General features: G+C 41.9%; 1 long non-coding RNA gene across 1 annotated transcript; it reads right to left on the reverse strand.

The window, feature by feature from the left end:
- Positions 1 to 311: 311 nt before the first annotated feature.
- On the reverse strand, positions 312 to 9,732 carry LOC130276566 (uncharacterized). The gene is made up of 3 exons (XR_008845169.1): positions 9,695 to 9,732; positions 7,538 to 7,709; positions 312 to 404 (listed from the first exon to the last, which is right to left on the reverse strand). It is a non-coding gene; the product is annotated as an uncharacterized LOC130276566 (long non-coding RNA).
- Between the last annotated feature and the right edge of the window lie 2,516 nt (positions 9,733 to 12,248).

The raw sequence follows: 12,248 nt of genomic DNA on the forward strand, positions 1-12,248 counted from the left end.
GCGGCCGTGATGTGTGCAAGTACACTGCACATGCGCGTGGCAACTCACACATAGCAGTGAGTCTGGTCTTGGCGGCGGATTGCTGCTCCGAGCAGGCACATCTGGAGGCACACTCTGGGGTCCATCGTCAGCAGATCCGTCTGTGTGAACGAGCCATTCGTGAATATTTATGCATAAAGTATCCTGCATAAAGAAGCTGCAGATTTTAATGTAAACTAATTGACTAAACATATTTGAAAGGATACTCTATTTAGAAGAACATGTCTTCATTCTCGTTAGGGGTATTATGAAAACCAATGACTGTATTTTACCTTCATTATGTTCAAACAGGCGTGTAACCATATGGGGTGCAGAGGTAGCAGTCAGACCAGGCTCCGGGTGCCTGAGAGGGCTCCAAGGCACTTCTACAGCAGAAGAAGACACCTGTATTATAAGTTTCCTATGGCAGTCATGGGGCCCTGTTACAGATTTTGCACTGGGGCCCCGAAGCTACAAGTTACACTTCTGTGTTCAAATAATGATTACCTACTGCATACATATTGGGGGACATTTATCATTGTAGCTTTGGTAAGCAAGTTCTGTAGTCATTTGTTTTGCTTTGGTTTTGCTTATGTGTGACATATTTATTAATTATACTATCACAGAGGGTGATACATTTGGCTCACATAAGCAAAAACCAATAAATCACTATAAAACTAGGGGGAACCACAGATGTTTTTTTCAAATTATTATTTAATTATTTATGGAGAAAAAAAATGCATAGGGTTCCCCGTATGTTCATTCTCACCCTGATTCGAACCAAGCAGCAGCCTGATGGCCTGATGTTACCAGGGTGGGAGAGGAACATTGTTACTAGCCCTCCCCAGCCTAAATAATGCCAGCCTTTTACCGCCTAGGCTCAGGAGGGCCATTTTTGACGCTCCAGGCCTGTAAATACCAACTCTTCTCAGCACCCCTGTGGCGGTGGGTATCAGGGTTATACTTGGGGGCTAGCGCTAGCTGTTTTTGGAGCTAACTCCCATGATGGGAGTTACAGTTTAGCAACAGCTAGAGACACCCTGTAGCTAAACTAAAACTCCTGTTATGGGAGTTGTAGTTTAGCAACAACTGGAGGCACCCTGGTGTTAAAACCCTCCCTCATCTCCCACCCACTCACTAGCTGTTGCAAGATTACAACTCCCAGCATGCCCTTACAGTGAGGACATGATGGGAGTTGTAGTTGCAACAGCTAGCGGTCAGGGGAAAGATGTGGGCGGGTGAGTGGTTGGCCGGGGAGCAGAGCCGGCCGGCTTACAGTAATATAAAATCATGGCACTGTAATTTCATACTTCCCGCTGTGAGCCGTGGTTTTGTATTTCTATGAGCCGGCCTGCTCTGCTCCCTGGCCAGCGTCCACCCATCCGCATCTACCACCCACACGCTAACTGTTGCAACTACATCTCCCAGCATTCCCTTACAGTGAGGACATGCTGAGAGTTGTAGTTGAAACAGCTAGCGGGCGGGTGGTAGATGCGGGCAGTATTCAGCTCTGTTCAGTAAAATACATTTAGGTTATACATTCCCTTTAAGTAGGTGGAACTAGCAATGCTAGGAGGAATGACATGAAAATAATACTGTTTGACCTAATTGACAAACTAGTGGACATCTTGAAGGATAGTGCAGTCATTGATCTACCATTAGGACTTGTTGCTAAGGGATTTAGTACATCAATGAATCTTGCAGGCTATGGGAATAAATACATTCTTAGAGAATAAGTGCATTCCATGAATCTGGCAGGCTACATTAACAAAACCACTCATCAGCTCCTATGTAAAAATTCACTAATGTAGGTCTAATGGGCCTCGGAAAAGTCTTTAATCTCAGAGCAGAATCAGTCAAAATAAGGACTACAAAAATACCCGTACCATAGCCAATACATTTCTGAAAGCAAATTAAAGTACTACTCTATCGTTTTGATACAGAAATACTAATCTTCTCCTAACCTGTATCTCACAGACCAGTATTGTCGACATTACACATAACAAATGTGTTTTGTTAGTCCAATAGGGGACAAGAGATCATGACAAGACAGTGAACAAAAAGGTTGTTTCATTTATATTGTTGCTTTCATAGGGTATAAAAGTTGCAAACACATATTTTCCCAGTATTCTTGTCTCACTACTATCCTTCGGTGGGCAACTAGCTGTTTTCTTCTATGAAAATATATGTACATAGTCCATGGACCACCAGCTGTGCTTCACTGCCTTCACTGCCTTTGACGAAGTGAATCGCTTTACTACTGGCCAGCTGATAATGTTACAACAGTACAGTTTTTGCAGATTCAGAGATTGTCAATTATGAGCCAACCACGTCCAATATGTGTGAAATGAACTTTTCAGCTTGACAGTAAAATGTATTGTTCATTACTTTTTCAGGGACTATGTACAAAGTCTTACTGATTCAGTGTCCTGATAGTTGAAACATAATTGGTTACCTTTAGACTACACATATGTAGGAATAAAACAGAAACTCCATGTAGTGTAGAAGATTTCTGCAGTGGTGAGTGCCACATCTTCCTTTTTCGCTGGAATTTGACAAGATAGACTGTTTCTGACAACTAATCTCTCATTATTATTGGAAACTCCAAGCAGGTAAAGCACCAAAAAACAGTCCATACTGTATTTTTTTTAACTCTGCTTATATAAGTTTACTGAACACAAAAAAAAGTTTTTGCCCTCAGTGTCTAGGTCCTTACAAGTTATCGATGACTTGCTTAGCTGACCGTAAAAATCAGTTAAAAAGATCCAATTCAGGATGGCATAGACAGCATTGGTGCTCCTGTCTGATAGTAGCGGAAACTATTCAAGACTTAACTCAAAATTGTATTGTTTTTGGGCATTCTTTAATTGTTTTCTAGACCCTGGTGTTCAAAAACTTTTCTAACTCTCTAACCATGGTCCGATTTGTTTTATATACTTTAAAGTTAACAAAACTCAAGCATGCTGCCAATGCTGCTTAAACTTTGTTCTCTTAGGGGAATTCAAGAAAGAACACAGCTTGAAAATTATTCCGGGTCTCTGATCATGCTGTGACCCACTTTGGTATTTTTGTATGCGACTCTTGATTGATACTATGGATGGTTGCTTGCATGGTGGATGGATTCCAGTGCCATCTCCTTTTTTACTTTGTAATAAAAATAAATAAATACAATCCCTTAGGATCAAAAGTCACAATTTTCTCCCTTGAAATGCAAACAGAATCCTTGATCATCAAGTCTTAGCGCTGAGATGATTCAAGCCTTTTTATCAGTTTTTGAAGACCTTTCACTTAATGGGCAAACATTTAACCTTCAGTGCTTAAACGTACCAGGTTCTGGGTGCATAAATAATAATACAAAACATTTCATGTAAAATAATTTGAAAAGGGGGAGAGGTCACACTTTCATCTCGGAATGCCAAGAGCACAATCAATGCTACTGTTTTATTAAGAGAAAGATATACAACAAGGGTCATTGCAGTTGAGCTATCTATAAATAATAGATAGGCCCCTTAGACATACATCGGTGAATTTCTACATAGCAGCTGATGGGCAGTTTTGTTATTGTAGCCTGCCAGATTCAAGGAATAAACTTCTTCATCTTCACAATCAAAATCAGGAATTGTCAATGCTCTTGTACTATAGGTCCCTATATATCAAAGAAACATGTATATGGTATCTTCCATTGTTCTTCCCGAGTTAGTCTGTGTAAGCTAGTGTTTAAAGAAAATATAGACTTATATATGCAGTAATAACTATAAACATTGTTACGTCTTTTTTCAATAAAAGCTTTGAAAAAAAATCTACAGTTCTTTGCTTTTTACTGGGTGATAATTTTTTTTTTTTAATTATATAAAATATAATTTTTCTCTTTCATCATTACACAGCCAACAAGCATCAAAGCCTGTAAAGTAAAGCAAAAGGTCTAAGTAGCACTCAACCACATGTAAACAGAAAAAAAGAATGCAATGTATAGAAAAAGGGATAAAGGCACCCAAATGCTGTAACTTAAAAGCTTTAGAAGAGTTTTTCAAGGAGAGCAGTATATGGATCTCTTGAAACCTTATTGAGGTACGATTCCTTTGGCTTGTATAAGCTGAGAAACCAACCATTTACATAGCATACTTTTTAAATCTTATGACCTATTGGTTATTTAAAACAAGGCAGTATTAAGAGGTTGGCAACCAGCTGAAATATCAGACACCTGCTGGAGCACAAAAGGGACATTTTAATTTCACCTTGCAGAAAGGAACATATCAGGATACAGACAACCACGGACCGTGGTTGGAAAGAAGGTGGGCAAGGCGCTCTGCTCCGGTGAGAGGAGTACTCCTTTTGGTCACAAAGGAGTGGACTCGGGGATAGCCCCTGTGCCGTATGGGCAAAACCACGGGCCAGGGGGCAATTACCGCAGTATTAGGTTCAACTCACAGCCTGCTCCCAGTTACTTCCAGTGTAGCTGGGCACACATACAATGGGAGAAGGGAGGCCCGAGTCCACTCCTTTGTGACCAAAAGGAGTACTCCTCTCACCGGAGCAGAGCGCCTTGCCATCCTTCTTTCCAACCACGGTCCGTGGTTGTCTGTATCCTGATCTCCAGACCCTCCAGGAGCTATCCCGGGTCCCCGCAATGGCTGACAGCCTACTGCCACGGCGAAAAGCGCTACATGGTGTTGTGCTCAAAGTACAACACCAAAAGTTGAGCATAACCTTTAAAACCTCTCTCTCTCTCTCTCTCTCTCTCTCTCTCTCTCTCTCTATATATATATATATATATATATATATATATTCTGTTGCCAAGGGTAATGGCACGTTGCTGCGCCTGGTGTCTATGCTTCTTTTAGCATATTCTCCTACCTGTAGAAAGGAACATATGTAACTCTTCTTAGGGCCCAAAAGCAAGTCTACCACACCACTAGTCCCAAAAGAGCTCTTGTACCTAAGATGGCTGGTGACTTCTGTCCAAACAAATTGTGCAGCTATGGTTATCAAGAGAGGTATCCTGTAAAACAGCTTGCCCTGCTTAGATGTATTTAACGGGTTGCAGTAAATCTATTATATACATCGTCCCTGGCACTTATGACAGCAAGATCACTAGCTTTCCAGAGGAATTCCTCCTGACCACACACAGTTATAGACACTCCTCCACAATTATAGACAATTCCTCCAAGGACTATGTGACCATTCTTAAACAATCTGCTAAAAAATGGGAATTATTCAAATACCAAAAGAAATACAAATCTAATCCCACAGCTTCTCACAGCAATTACTTAAAGTCTCAAAAAGCATTCAATGTGCAACTGAAAGATGCAGTGGCTGAAAAAGCCCAAAGTGACAACGAAGCAGAATACTTTCGATAATTCCTACCAGTCATGCTCCTCTGCCCGTCATAAGCAGTGAGTGTCTGGCTTCCTCAAAGCCACTTAATAAGTCACAGCATATAGGTACACCCTATTGCCTTCACTACCAGGACACTCATCAGACCACCCATGTAGGCGATCGCCGAAAATCGCAAGTTAATTCACACTTGCGATTTTCGGCTATTCCGGTGTTGCGGGTCACGTGTGACCCGCTGACCCGGAGATACAAGGTGATCGGGGGTGTAGGATATACCCCCTATCACCCTCTGTATCTATGGGGAGGTGGCAATTTCGTCACCCCCCCCCCCCAGGATTGCTGCTATTGGCCGGCCAATAGCAGCCAGCAGGGGAGGGGTTAACGACCCCTTCTCGCGGCTCTGCTTGCTCCCTGAGTTCATTCAGCGGCCAGAGCTGTGAGAAGGAGCTAGGGACTTCCCCTCTGTGAAGATCGGAGCCCCTCACAGAGGAAGACCCCCCCCTTAGAGCAGGGAGAGAGTACAGCCCCGGGGACAGGTAGGGTTAACCAGTAAAGTAAAGTAAAAAAAAAGTGTAAAAAAAAGTGTAAAAAAAATTTCCCCCCCTGACCCCAAATGTGAAATTTGGGGGGGGAAACACACATTTTAGTGAATTCTCTCTCTCTCTCTCTCTCTCTCTCTCTCTCTCTCTCTCTCTCTCTCTCTCTCTCTCTCTCTCTCTCTCTCTCTCTCTATATATATATATATATATATATATGTATGCAAAAGTTGTGAAACCCCTGTGGTATTAAGGCTCACTTTATTCCTTGTTACGTTCCTCAAGGGGTCTAGTTTCCAAAATGGTATGCCATGTGTTTTTTTTGCTGCTCTGGCACCATAGGGGCTTCCTAAAGGTGACATGCCCCCCGAGCAAAATTTTCTCTCAAAAAGCCAAATATGACTCCTTCTCTTCTGAGCATTGTAGTTCGCCCATAGTGCACTTCAGGTCAACTTATGAGGTACCTCCATAATCAGAAGAGATGGGGTTGCAAATTTTGGGGGGTATTTTCTGCTATTAACCCTTGCAAAAATGTGAAATTTGGGGGGAAACACACATTTTTGTGAAACATTTTTTTTTCTTTTACATATGCAAAAGTCGTGAAACCCCTGTGGGGTATTAAGGCTCACTTTATTCCTTGTTATGTTCCTCAAGGGGTCTAGTTTCCAAAATGGAATGCCATGTGTTTTTTTTTTTTTTTTTGCTGTTCTGGCACCATAGGGGCTTCCTAAATGCGACATCCCCCCCCCCCGAGCAAAATTTGCTCTCAAAAAGCCAAATATGACTCCTTCTCTTCTGAGCATTGTAGTTCGCCCGTAGTGCACTGCAGGTCAACTTATGGGGTACCTCCATACTCAGAAGAGATGGGGTTACAAATTGTGGGCTTTTTTTCTGCTATTAACCCTTGCAAAAATGTGAAATTTGGGGGGAAACACAAATTTTAGTGAAAACATTTTTTTTTACACATGCAAAAGTCGTGAAACCCCTGTGGGGTATTAAGGCTCACTTTATTCCTTGTTATGTTCCTCAAGGGGTCTAGTTTCCAAAATGGAATGCCATGTGTTTTTTTTTTTTTTTTTGCTGTTCTGGCACCATAGGGGCTTCCTAAATGCGACATCCCCCCCCCCCCCCCCCCCCCCCCCCCGAGCAAAATTTGCTCTCAAAAAGCCAAATATGACTCCTTCTCTTCTGAGCATTGTAGTTCGCCCGTAGTGCACTGCAGGTCAACTTATGGGGTACCTCCATACTCAGAAGAGATGGGGTTACAAATTGTGGGCTTTTTTTCTGCTATTAACCCTTGCAAAAATGTGAAATTTGGGGGGAAACACACATTTTAGTGAAAACATTTTTTTTTACACATGCAAAAGTCGTGAAACCTCTGTGGGGTATTAAGGCTTACTTTATTCCTTGTTACATTCCTCAAGGGGTCTAGTTTCCAAAATGGTATGCCATGTGTTTTTTTTTTTTTTTTTTTTTGCTGTTCTGGCACCATAGGGGCTTCATAAATGCAACATGCCCCCTAAAAACCATTTCAGAAAAACGTATTCTCCAAAATTCCCTTGTAGCTTCTTCACTTCTGAGCCCTCCACTGCGCCCGCCGGACAATTTACATATCCAAATGGCAAAAAAGAAAGAAAAGTTGGCACTACCTTGTCCCCGGAGCAAGAAGCGGTACAGTCCTGGCAGCAGCTGCAGGTTCCCCGGTGGTGCTCAGCCTTTAGAGCAACAAGCCAGCAGATACACTTTGAAGAAAGGAACAGGCGGCAACTCTCCGGTGGGTGCAAACAGATTCTTTTATTCTTGTGATGTAATAAATTACTTCTTAAAATCGGGGGAGACACAACGTCAGACTTCATGCAGTGTGTACAGGACAATTTACATAGACATATGAGGTATGTGCTTACTCGAGAGAAATTGGGTTACAAATACAAGTATAAATTTTCTCCTTTTACACCTTCTAAAAATTCAAAAATTGGGTCTACAAGAACATGCGGGTGTAAAAAATGAAGATTGTGAATTTTCTCCTTCACTTTGCTGCTATTCCTGTGAAACACCTAAAGGGTTAAAACGCTGACTGAATGTCATTTTGAATACTTTGGGGGGTGCAGTTTTTATAATGGAGTCTTTTATGGAGTATTTCTAATATGAAGACCCTTCAAATCCACTTCAAATCTGAACTGGTTCCTGAAAAATATTGAGTTTGAAAATTTTGTGAAAAATTGGAAAATTGCTGCTGAATTTTGAAGCCCTCTGGCGTCTTCCAAAAGTAAAAACTTGTCAATTTTATGATGCAAAACATAAAGTAGACATATTGGAAATGTGAATAACAAAATTATTTGGAATACCCATTTTCCTTACAAGCCGAGAGCTTTAAAGTTAGAAAAATTCAAAATTTTAAATTTTTTCATAAAATTTTGGGATTTTTCACCAAGAAAGGATGCAAGTTACCACAAAAAATTACCACAATGTTAAAGTAGAATATGTCACGAAAAAACAATCTCGGAATCAGAATGATAAGTAAAAGCATTCCAGAGTTATTAATGTTTAAAGTGACAGTGGTCAGATGTTCAAAAAACGCTCTGGTCCTAAGGTGTAAACTGGCCTGGTCCTTAAGGGGTTAAAGGGGTACTCCGGGGGAAAACTCTTTTTTTTTTTTTTTTAAATCAACTGGTGCCAGAAAGTTAAACAGATTTGTAAATTACTTCTATTAAAAAATATTAATCCTTCCAGTACTTATAAGCTGCTGAATACTACAGTCTAAATTATTTTCTTTTTGGAATACAGAGCTCTCTGCTGACATCACGAGCACAGTGCTCTCTGATGACATCTCTGTCCATTTTAAGAACTGTCCAGAGTAGGAGAAAATTCCCATAGCAAACATATGCTGCTCTGGACAGTTCCTAAAATGGACAGAGATGTCAGCAGAGAGCACTGTGCTCTTGATGTCAGCAGGGAGCCCTGTGATCAAAAAAAAAGGAATTTCCTCTGTAGTATTCAGCAGCTAATAAGTACTGGAAGGATTGAGATTGTTTTAATAGAAGTAATTTAGAAAGCTGTTTAACTTTCTGGCACCAGTTGATTAAAAAAAAAAAAACAGTTTTCCGCCGGAGTACCCCTTTAAGTGGGAAATTTTCAGCAATTTTGCATTCTTCTTCTCATCCTTACCATTGTTTATATTACCATATGGGGTGTTAAACTAGTTTCATATACTGTATATTGTTTCACTATGGGTTATGTATGTTTGACTATTTTCCATGATGCTGCTACGGATTTATGGGCACTATGTCGGCCTTCTCTTTTTGTGTAGAGTTATAAAATTGTGTGACATATGTTTTTAAGTAATGCTAAAAAAAAGATTAAAAAAATAAATAAATAAAAATAAAAAAAATAAAAAAAAAGATGACAGTTTTTTTTTTCACCTCTAAGCAGAGAATGCTGTCATCACTAGAATTAATTTTGATTTAAATTTATTGGGTCATTAATTGTTCAAAGGATACATTGAGTAATACATCAGAACGATGCCTGACAGTTCCAGGTGCATATTAACAGTGTGTGTCCAAAAAATATTGCTGCAGTATATCACATAATAGCTTTCTATACTGACATAAAATCCAGACACAAAATAAGCACCATATAATTTAGCACCACAATCAGACAGACTACGTGGGTATAGACATAGCTATCCTCCCCTATAATGAGAGACATTTCTCAGTATGACTCCACCAATCTATCTTTTATTGTACAAGTCTGAGATATTATTACAGTCAAAACAGAGTGATAAGAATGCTTTAATAAACTCTAATCACCTCTAATGGAATTTCACCTTAGAGAGTGTTGAAATCTGGAGAAAGGGGAGACAGAGACATTTTTCATAACCATAAGCAGCAATCTGTTAACAAAATGCAAATGTATTCTAAATTAAAGGGGTACTCCTCCTCTAGACATCTTATCCCCTATCCAAAGGATAGAAGATAAGATGTCTGATCACGTAGGGTCCCGTCGCTAGGGACCCCCGTGATGTCCGTGCTGCACCCGATGTTCCTTTAGAGCGTCGGGTTCAACGCCGGAGGCTCGTGACGTCACGGCCATGCCCCCTTCATGCAAGTCTATGGCAGGGGGCATAAGGGCTGTCACACCCCCTCCCATAGACTTGCCTTGAGGGGGCATGGTCGTGAGGTCACAAGCGGGGCACAGCCGTGACGTCACGAGCCTCCAGCGCTGAACCTGACACTCTAAACGAACACCAGGTGCAGCACGGAGATCGCGGGGGTTCCCAGCGGCGGGACCCCCTCCGATAATACATCTTATCTCCTATCCTTTGGATAGGGGATAAGATGTCTAGGGGCGGAGTACCCCTATAATGAACACAACTATAGTCTACACTGTTATTGATTGCTTAAGCTTAGTAGTGACCCCTTTAAAGTAGGTCCTTATCCTAATAGAGATGACATGGCAGGTCCATCTAACTGTTATAAAAGAGTAGACTGGGCTGGAGGCCTCTGCTGCATTTTGCATAGTGCCACTGGTCATAAGAACCGAGAGCCGTGAGATGTGTGTAAAACAAGTAGTGTGTAGCACAGAAATGTCTGCTCTGTTGTCAAGAAGGCTCTGTATGTGGCAGCATGCTCATTTGCATATAAAATTGGCATCATGTTCATGCCTCTTGAACACAGAAGAATGTTGTCATTCCACCACCCCCCCCCCCCCCCCCCATTGGAAAATCTCCACCATTTCTGAATCAAAATTTAACAGCGGAACAATCTGCCTTAAATAATGTAGCTTTAATAGATTTGTAGCATATTTTCCACTAAATAAAACTATATAATAACCTACAGCTGTAAATCCTGCTGCATTTCTGCAGCAAAATACTTAAAGGGGTTCTCTGGTGCTTAGAGATCTTATCCCTTATCCAAAGGATAGGGGGATAAGATGCCTGATCACGGGAGTCCCGCCGCTGGGGACCCCCGGGATCTTGCACGCTGCACCCCGTTTGCAATCAGTCCCCGGAGCGTGTTCGCTCCGCTCTGATTACTGTCGATCACGCTGCCGGCGGTGTGTGACGTCACGCCCACGTCCCCGTGTGACCTCACGGTCCGCCCCTCAATGCAAATCTATGGCAGGGGGCGTGACAGCTATCACGCCCCCTCCCATGGGCTTGCATTGAGGGGCGGAGCGTGACGTCACATGGGGCGGAGGCGTGACGTCACACGCCGTCGGCCCTGTGGCAAACGTGCTCCGGGGACTGATTACAAACGGGGTGCCGCATGCAAGATCCCGGGGGTCCCCAGCGGCGGGACTCCCGCGATCAGGCATTTTATCCCCTATCCTTTGGATAGGGGATAAGATGTCTAAGCACCGGAGAACCCCTTTAAGTATTTTGCTGCAGAAATGCAGCAGGATTTACAGCTGTAGGTTATTATATAGTTTTATTTAGTGGAAAATATGCTACAAATCTCCTAAAGCTACATTATTTAAGGCAGATTGTTCCGCTGTTAAATTTTGATTCAGAAATGGTGGAGATTTTCCAATGGGGGGGGGGGGGGGTGACAACATTCTTCTGTGTTCAAGAGGCATGAACATGATGCCAATTTTCTATGCAAATGAGCATGCTGCCACATACAGAGCCTTCTTGACAGCAGAGCAGACATTTCTGTGCTACACACTACTTGTTTTACACACATCTCACGGCTCTCGGTTCTTATGACCAGTGGCACTATGCAAAATGCAGCAGTGGCCTCCAGCCCAGTCTACTCTTTTATAACAGTTAGATGGACCTGCCATGAGCCCATGATGCCATGTTATAATACTGTGTAATACATTTCTATTATCTCCATGCACTGCTTTGTCTGTTTCCATGCACAGAACCCACACCCGGAAGTGCTCTAGTGCAATTCTGCTTATTTTAGTGTTATCTCTGACCTTTCCCAGCATTCCATTCAGCCAAAGTCAATATGTCATACGTGACATGGTCTCCAGGGGGAGTGGCTATGCTGCAGTGGGTGGGTGGATAGCATTACCTCAGTAAATCCCTTTGACCCTGCTATCCTCCCACCCACTGTAGCATTGTCATGCCCCGTCATTTATGACTAGTGTTGCTCGCGAATATTCGCAATTCGAATTTTATTCGCGAATATCGCATATTCGCGAATTCGCGAATATTCGCGAATATAGCGCTATATATTCGTAATTACGAATATTCGTTTTTTTTTTTTTTGTTTTTTTTTCTTCACAGTACACATCACAGTGATCATCCCTCTCTTCTTCCAGCTTATGTGGTGTAAGAAGGCTCTAATACTACTGTGTGAGACCGGCATACGAATTTTTGCATATGCGAAAATTTATATAAGCTATTTTTCGCAT

This window comes from Hyla sarda, chromosome 6 (genome assembly GCF_029499605.1).
Source record: "Hyla sarda isolate aHylSar1 chromosome 6, aHylSar1.hap1, whole genome shotgun sequence".
NCBI lineage: Eukaryota > Metazoa > Chordata > Amphibia > Anura > Hylidae > Hyla > Hyla sarda.